The following is a 9,196-nucleotide window of genomic DNA, read 5'->3' as shown; positions in this document are numbered from 1 at the left end:
ACCCTGAGGTTTTATTCAAAATCTCGAGGATAACATAGTCCCTTTTCTGATGGCTTCTAATTTCCTTAGACCAAATCTATTCAGTCCCTTTCCCCTTCCGCTCCTAAGTTGTTTTTCTCACATCTTATTCAATCTTCTGTTATGAGTTTGTTGTTAAAATGACAAGATTATCTTTGTTTTTGGTGTTTTCCTTCCCTTTGTCCTTAATGCTATACTTGAGTATTTGCTATCCTGCTCTTATTCTGTCTCTATATTTATCTCCTTATTCCATGCTTTGTAACCCCTTTCTCCCTTTTTTTTCTCAGATATAAGGGATTTCTTGTGTGTGTGTGTGTGGGGGGGGTCTTGTGGCTATGAACTCCCTTAGCTTATGTTTGTCTGGGAAAGTTTTTATTTCTCTGACATATCTGAAGGATATTTTTGCTGCATAGAGTATTCTTGGCTGAAAGTTTTTGTCCTTCAAAGATTTGAATATGTCATTCCAGTCTCTCCTAGCCTGTAAGGTTTCTGCAGGGAAATTCGCTAAAAGCCTGATGGGCGTTCCTTTGTAGGTTATTTTCTTCTGCCTTGCTGCCCTTAGTATTGTTTCTTTGTCATTCCGTTTGGCCAGTTTCACTACTATATGCCTTGCCATAGGTCTTTTTACACTGACATATTTAGGAGATCTGGCAGCCTCTTCCACATGGATTTCCTTCCCTAGGTTTGGCAAGTTCTTTGCTATTATTTCTTTGAACAAGCTTTCTATTCCATTCTCCTTCTCTTCTCCTTCTTGAATACCGATAATTCTTATGTTGCAGTTCCCAATTGAGTCGGATATTTCTTGGAGACTTTCTTCATTTCTTTTTAGTTTTAGTTCTCTCTCCTCCTCCGTCTGGAGCATTTCAACATGTCTATCTTCAATTATGCTGATACACTCCTCTATGGTGTCTGCTTGAGCATTCAGGGAATTCATATTTTGTTTTATTTCTTCCATTATGTCTTTCATCTCTAATATTTCTGATTGATTCTTCTTTATAGTTTCAATCTCTTTTGTGAAATAACTCCTAAACTCATTGAATTTTTCCTTTACATTCTCTTTTACCTCATTGAGTTTTTTGATGATAGCTGTCTTGAGTTCTTTTTCATTTAGATTACATATTTCTGCGTCCTCAGGACTGATTTCTGCATACTTGTCATTGTCTCTCTGGTCTAGAGATCTAATATAATGTTTAATATTGCTAGAGGGAGTGGCTCTGTCTTTTCACATCCTGGCCTTATTTGGTCGCATTTACAACCTATTGCCACTGGGTGGGGGTCAAGAGCCAGGTATTCTAAGCCCTCTGCCTTCAGCCGAAATCCCAGGGGCTGGAGCTGCACTGAGTGGGTTGGGGGAGAGGTGCTTCTGCATGATCTCAGGACTTTCTCCCTCTGCTCTTGCTGTCTGCTCTCCTGGGGTATGGGCTTGATAAGATCACCCCCCATGAGAGCTTTCATCCTGGTAGAGGGCTTCCCTCTAAACTGAAAGGGCTCTTGGGAGTCCTTGACATTCCCATGAATGAATGTCCCCTCCCCTGTTCCTTCCCTCTCGAAGGCCTGCTGAGGTCCAGGATCACAGTCTTTGGTGGGAAAGTGAAGTTTTCTCTTACCCCATTCCACCTCTTCCAAGGGGGGCTCCAGCCTCTCCACCCTCCATCGTATGGCTGTGTGGGTCTCTCTGACATCTTTTGTGTTGTGTTTGGATGTCCTCTGTTGGAGTATGGATGTTTATTCATTGTATGTTGGAGGGGAAGGATTACTGGAAAAACTCACTCCACCATGATGCTGATGTCACTCCTCTCTATGCTTAAACTGTAGGTCTTGATAAAAGATGGCTGGATCACATCCCCCATTTCTGATTCAGCTGGTGTGTTGTATTTCTAAGAAGTTCCCAGGTGACCACTAGCTTGGGGAACATACTTTGTGAACCACTGGAACAGACCGCTCGGCCCCTCTAAGACCTGATACTGCAGAAACCACCCCCAATAAGCAAATTTTTAGCTCCTTACATCCTGCCTGCTTTGCATACCCTGTGAAACTGAACCCAACATCTGCTAGCCATGGATAAGATAAACCACAGGCTATAAAGATCCGAAGCCACTGCTGCTTTTCAGAGCTTTCTGAGCCAAAGACTTTCCACCATGCTACTGAGCAACATCATCTAGACACACAAACCCCCTCTTTCATCTCCCTCTCCCCATGAGTTCTCTTGCCTTAGTCCCCTTCTGGGTGGTGGCCCCTGTGCGGTTGCCCCTAGAAGGTCTCCTGCTTTGAGGGATACCTCCCCTCACCCCCATGTAAACCTGTCAAAGCACCACCCAAATAAAACTCATTGTGTGCTATTGCCACCCTGTGGTCATATGTTTTACATTGATCAACCCTGAAATCTTTCAAACTCAATACAGGCCAGTACCCCTGATTATTATGCTTGCTGGATCCTACGGATACCTCACGAGATTTCCCAGCGTTTGATTGGAGACATCACCAATTGGGTTACAGAGTTTCCACCTGATTCTCAGGCTACCTCCTTGGAGACAAGCTGTCCTCACCATCACGAAACATTACCCAATGGCAAGATTGAATATTACTGTATATTGTGGCGTACAGTTATGACTACAATGACAGAAATAGATGGGGAAATTAGGCACAAAACTCCTGGCTCAATTTGGGCCCTTGTGCCTGGTCACATCCTTCTCCTTGTGTCAGGGGTTGATTCTCACTGTCACTGTTCAAAGTTCCCATGGGGACAGTCACATTGATCTATGAACAGTGTGCTCTTACTACTTTTCTAGTCAATCTTGGTGTTTCACTCCTTTCTATATCTGTAAAAGTGATAAAAATGTGGGCAAAGATATGTCTGCCAAGTTCAAAGGAAAAGAGAGTATGGATGGTGAAACAATACAAATCATAATTAAATGCAAGTAACTTGAGACCTGACTGTGAAGATAATTTTAACTTGTAAGTATAAACTCTCAATGAAGATATAACCTCTCTAAATCTTAAAACTCAGCATAACTTAGCCTCAAACAATATAATACAAAAACTAGTAGAAAAAAATATATGTATGCAAATATGGCAAAAGGAAAGACATACAGTAGTTAGGAGAGTTGTTGGGAAAATATAATCCACCTCTCTCACAATGATACTTCATGTAAAGAGTGTAGGCCACAAAGGATGTGCAAATTACAACTGAATTAATACATGTCTGCAGAGCTTTACATCCCAGAAACAGAAAATCAATGTTTCAGCTAGCTGGCAAACCAATCACAAGCTCCAGCTTCCTTCTCCTGTCCCAAATCATAGAAATATTATTATATATATTCCAAAATTGCAGTAGATAAGAGAATTGGACAAAAAATTATGGGTAATTTTTCTAAAACAGAAATGAAATGGGTTAGGATTAAAGATCAAGCCTCAATCCAAAAAAGATTATTGCAATAAGTAAGAAAGGCTTTAGGGTATCTGAAGGAGTAGATATATAGGGTAAAATATGCATAATATCAGATACACCAGTGAAATCAGAGTAGCTGCAACTAGTTGCTTCAGGGAAGCTCTTTCTACCTGTGCCAAGGAGTAAGTAGTTAAAGATGCAATAAAGATGAATGTAGACATTAATGAAACAAAAAAATGCAACAGAGTTAATCAATAATACATAAAGATCATTGTTTGGAAAATTCAAGCTTTAGTCAACCATGATGAAGAAAAAAAGAGAGAAGAAAAAATCTTTAAGAATGAAAAACAAGATATAGTTGCAGGAATAGAGGAGACGAAAAATTGAGAAAAATAATATTAGGTAAGACATTGTGCAAATACATTTAACACTGTAACACAACTAGTTTTTAAAGGAACATACTAATTACCAAAACTGGCTCATGAAGAAGGATGAGGATATTTGTGCGGTACCAGATGTTTGTGTGAAAGAGATGCATCAGACTTCCAAGGAAGATTTCATAAATCTTTTAAAATAAAAGTTTTATACTTTTTTTCTAGAACATGTTTTATTAAATTTTTCCAAGACAATGTAGTGCTAGAAAATTTTGTAAAGCAATATCTTTTTAAAAATTCATAGCAAAAATAGCTGAAAAGAAAATTAGTGAGTTAATCTAAAGTAAGAGCTCTTAGGAAATTGCCCAGAATGCATCAAAGAAAGTCAAAGTGTGTGGCCAGCCCAGTGATTGGCGGTTAAGTTCACACACTCTGCTTCAGCGGCCCTGGGGTTCACATGTTCAGATCCTGGGCATGGACCTAATACCACCCATAAAGCCATGCTGTGGTGGCATTCCACATAAAATAGAAGATTGGCACAGATGTTAGCAAAGTGACAATCTTCCTGATACACACACACAAACTAAAGTCAAGGTGATGGAAATTGTGAAAGAGGTAAAGAGGGAGATAGAGTGAGACAACTTGACATATTTAATCAGAGTTTCTGAAGGAATGACCAGAAAGAATGGGATATTGCGGGTTTGGTTCCCTAGGAAGCTGCTTCTTAGACCAAGTTTAGCATTTAGGATGATTATTGAAGAGTGCCATTGGAATCAATTTCCACAAAAGGGAGTGAGGGGAAGCAAGAAGAGATCGAGGGAGAAGATGAGCTGTGATTCAGGGCCGACAAAACTACAGCTGACTCCATAGGAGCTCTGCTGGCCTTCAGAATTGTTCTGATTTGAGCTGAGATTTGTAGGTATATATAATCCTATATTGATCAATCATTTGATGTGGGCCACCCTGGGAAGGGGCACGACCCACAGGCAATCTCTAAAGGGGCTGTCAGCTGAAGACTGTCTGCCCACAGCACTTCCAGCAACTATAAAAACAGATCCTTCACCAAAGGGGAGGGAAGGAGGCCTCGGCAGCACATTACACCACATGGCAGAAAGACACTAGTTGACAAAACAATGAATGAGGACTCTCCAGAATTGAAGAAAAATTAAAATATGCAGATTTAGGAAGCACAAGCAATTTCAAGCAACTTAAATAAAAAGAATTAGACACTTACACACATCATTTTGAAAGCAAAGATTACCAAAAGAAATGAAAAGATCTTAAGAGTAGCCATAGAGAAAAACTGATTACCTGCAGAGAGTTGAGAAGTTGGCAGCCAGTTGACTTCTGAGAAGCCAAATGGAGACCAAAGCATGGTGAAATAATATCTTCAAAACGTTGAGAGAAAATAACTGTAGACTCACTAAGCTATCATTCAAGAAGTGCACCAAAATAAAAAATTTCCAGATAAGCATAGCAGAGTTTACCACCAATTAACTCCTCACTAAAGGAACATCTAAAGCAGGAGCTCTCAACCTTGTTTGTAAGCACATTGGAATCAACAGGGCAGCTTTAAAGCATACTTATGCCTAGGTCACACCTCAGCAATTCTGATTCAATTAGTCTAGGCTGTGGTTGTAACAAGGTATTCTTTCTCCTCCTCACCACCAAGATGGTGTCAAAGAAGGTCAAATCAGGAGCTGGGACTTTCATCCCCATGCAGCATTAATAAGCTCCTCTACTGTGGGTACAATGGAGAGCATATGGGACTCTCCTCCCTCCTTGCTGGAATGGTGTCAAACAGACCTAGTTGAAAGCTTCCACCTCCATCCAGTAGTAATGAGACCGCCTTCCCTCCCATTCCAGGTGATTTTAGCAGAGACCTAGTAGGAAACCTAAACTTCAATCCTTACCTGTCAGTAACAAGGCAGTGTCTCTACTTGTGTAGGGTCAAAGGATACTTGCCAAAATAGAAAATTTAAATATTCAGAGGCACCACCCTTGATATGATACAGATGTTGGAATTATCTGTCAAAGATTTTAAAGCAGCCATTATAAATGCTTCAACAAGCAATTACAAACACACTCAAAACAAATGAAAAAATAGAAAGTCTCAGCAAAGAAATAGAAGACATAAATAAGAATCAAATGGAAATTTTAGAACTGAAAAATACAACAATCAAAATGAAAAATACACTGGATGGGCTCAACATCAGAATGTAAATAACAGAGGAGAGAATCAGTGAACTTGAAGATAGACTAGAGCTTACCAAATCTGAACAACAGAGAGAAAATAGACTTCTAAAAAAATTTAACAGAGCCTCAGGGACCTATGGGATTACAACAAGAGATCTAACATTCCTGTCATCATAGTCCTAGAAGAAAAAGGAGAAAGATGAAGGGGCTGAAAAAGTACTTGAAGAAATAATGGCTTAAAACTATCCAAATTTAGCAAAAGACATCTATAGATTAAAGAAGCAGAGCAAACCCCAAACAGGATAAAGCCAAAGAAACCCACATCAAGACACATCATAGTCAAACTTACAAAAACTAATGACAAAGACAGAATCACAAAAGCAGGTAGAAAGGAATGACACCTAACCTATAAGGGAAAAACAATTCGAATTACAACAGATTTCTCATCAGAAACTTTGGAGGTCATAAAGGAGTGGCACAACATTTTTTTAGGTGCTGAAAGAAAAGAACTGTCAAACCAGAATTCTGTATCCTACAAAAATATCCTTCAGGAATGAAGGAGAAATCAAGACATTTTCAGATGAAGGAAAACTTAGAGAATGTGTCACCAGCAGAACTACCTTAAAAGAATAGCTAAAGAAGTTCTTAAAATGTAAAGGAAATTATAAAAGAAGGAATCTTGGATTATCTGGAAAGAGGAAAGAACAATGGAAAGAAGAAAAATATGGATAAATACAATAGGCTTTATGGCTCCTCTTGAGTTTTCCAGACTGTTTTTGAATAAGAATTTCTGATATGGTTCTCAAAGTATGTACAGGACATAATTAAGACAATTATATTGTAAAGGAGGGAAGATAAAGGGACTTAAAGGAAGATACATTTTCTACAATGCACTCCAACTGGTAAAATGTTAACACCAGCAAACTGTGATATGTATGTATAATATGCCTAGAATAAGGAACAAGTAACCCATAGGAAGGCAGAAAAAAGAAAACAGAGAAATGACGTACAGAAGGAACAAAAAGAAGACAAAAAAATTAAGCAGCAGCTTTAAGCCCTAACATATTGATAATTACATTAAATGTAAATGGTCTAAATATAGCAATGAAAAGACAAAGATTGGTGGCCTGAATTAAAACATAACCCAACTATATTCTGTCTATAGGAAACTCACTTCAAATATAACAGTATAGGTAGGTTGAAAGTAAAAAGATGGAAAAAGAAATACTATGCAAACATTAACCAAAAGAAACCAAGAGTGGCTATATTAATATCAGACCAAGTAAATCTCAAAGCAAAAAATTTGTTAAGAACAAAGAATGACATTACATAATGATGAAAGTGTCAATCCACCAAGAAGACATAGCAATCCTAAGTGTGTATGAACCAATCAACAGAGCTGCAAAATATGTGAAGCAAAAACTAATAGAACAGAAGAGAGAAATAGATAAATTAACAATTACAGTTGGAGACTTCAACACTCCCTCTCAAAAATTAATAAAACAGACATACAGTCAACAAGAATGTAGAAGAACTCAACACCACCATCAACCAACAGGATTTATAGAGCACTCCACCCAAGAATAACAGAATATATGTTCTTTTCAACCACGAACAAAACATTTCCCAAAATAGGTCATATTCTGAGGGTTACAAAACCTCAACAAATGCAAAAGAATTGAAATTGTACAGAGTATGTTCTCTAACCACAATGGACTCAAACTAGAAATCAATAATAGAAAAATAACAGGAAAATCTCCAAACACTTGGAAAACTAAACAATACACTTATAAATAATCAATGGATCATAGAGTAAGTTTCAAGGAAATTAAAAAATACGTTGAACTGAATGAAAGTGAAATGTTTTGGTAACCCGTTTCATTATCAGGTACTTACAAAGAGTAACTTTTATTAAAAGTTAAAAAGTAATTTAAAAATCGGTTTATTTCTGAATTTGTATATTGCTGTAAGAATATTTTGTTGATTCCAATTGCCACTGCTGCTCTTCAGCAGTTTCTTGGAGTAGTCAATGGACACAGATTAGCAATTTTACTGAAAGAAGGCAAGAAAAAATTTTTATTAAATAAATATGTAATTTTTCAATTATTTATCTTTATTATATTACTCGTCTGTCCAAACGTCACCGGCCCATCAAGAGAATACTCAGACACGAGGAAGAGTAATAAAATTCCAGCGGCTCTATTTTACCAACTTTCGGTTATATAAAAAACAGCTTTACAGATATTTGTCATTTTTTTATGTGTGCATTTGTGAAAATGAGGCGAACATATTTCATTTAACAAATTATAACTTGATTTATATCTTTAAAATATTTAGACACACGATATGTCTATTTTCATTTGTTGCCTTGGGCCCAGCAGACGATAGGGGCGGGCCTGCTCCTAACCTCCTTGACCCTCAGACCCTCAGCTTCCTTTTCCGGAAAAGGAGGATAACACTCCTAAGCTCATGGAATTGGGATGAACCAGGCACCTGAACAAATATGGCTAATATAAATTCCCTCACTCTCCTGAGGAGGAATCTGTGCTCAAGGAGTGTTTTGGAGTTTTTGTTTTGTTTTATTCATTTAAAATGTTTTTATTTGGGGGGGAGGATGCAGGGGAGACGAACATGTTTGAGGCTCGTGGGTAAGGAAGTGGTTGAAGCCACCGGAGAGAGAGACGCCTGATGATGGGGCGGGGTGGGATCGGCTCAGAGGAACTGGCTTTGGTAATGGGAATGGAGAAGAGGAATCCCCATCCGCCCCCGCAGGAAACGCTCCAGTGATTGGAGGTGTGCGCCTCTGTGTGCCTGTGTGTGAGGAGGGGGATAGCTCCGACTCCCGCAGACATCACCACTCATGACGAAGCTACTTCCACTCACGCGGTCCAAGGCGCACACGCGCGATCCACGACCACGCCCGCACACACTCGACACACAGGGCAACCGAGGGTCCGGTTGCCATGGCGAGCAGGAGCGCGTGAGCCCAGCAGCCCCTCCCGCCCCCGGCCGAACCCGGTCAACTCCAGCTCTGATTGGTCGCTGCTTCCTTATTATGCAAATCATTTGCGTAGACTCGGCGGCCAGCTCCCTGACGTCATCAAGCACGGGGGTTGGGGCTCGGGGCTCGGCTCCGGGAGAGCTCGGGCGGGAGCCCAGAGAGCGCCGCGCGGGGACCTCAAGCTAGACCCCAGCGTCCCGCCGCCTCGGCCCGGGCCTG

This window comes from Equus quagga, chromosome 2 (assembly GCF_021613505.1).
Source record: "Equus quagga isolate Etosha38 chromosome 2, UCLA_HA_Equagga_1.0, whole genome shotgun sequence".
Lineage (NCBI taxonomy): Eukaryota > Metazoa > Chordata > Mammalia > Perissodactyla > Equidae > Equus > Equus quagga.
Note: the sequence above shows the minus strand (reverse complement) of the source record.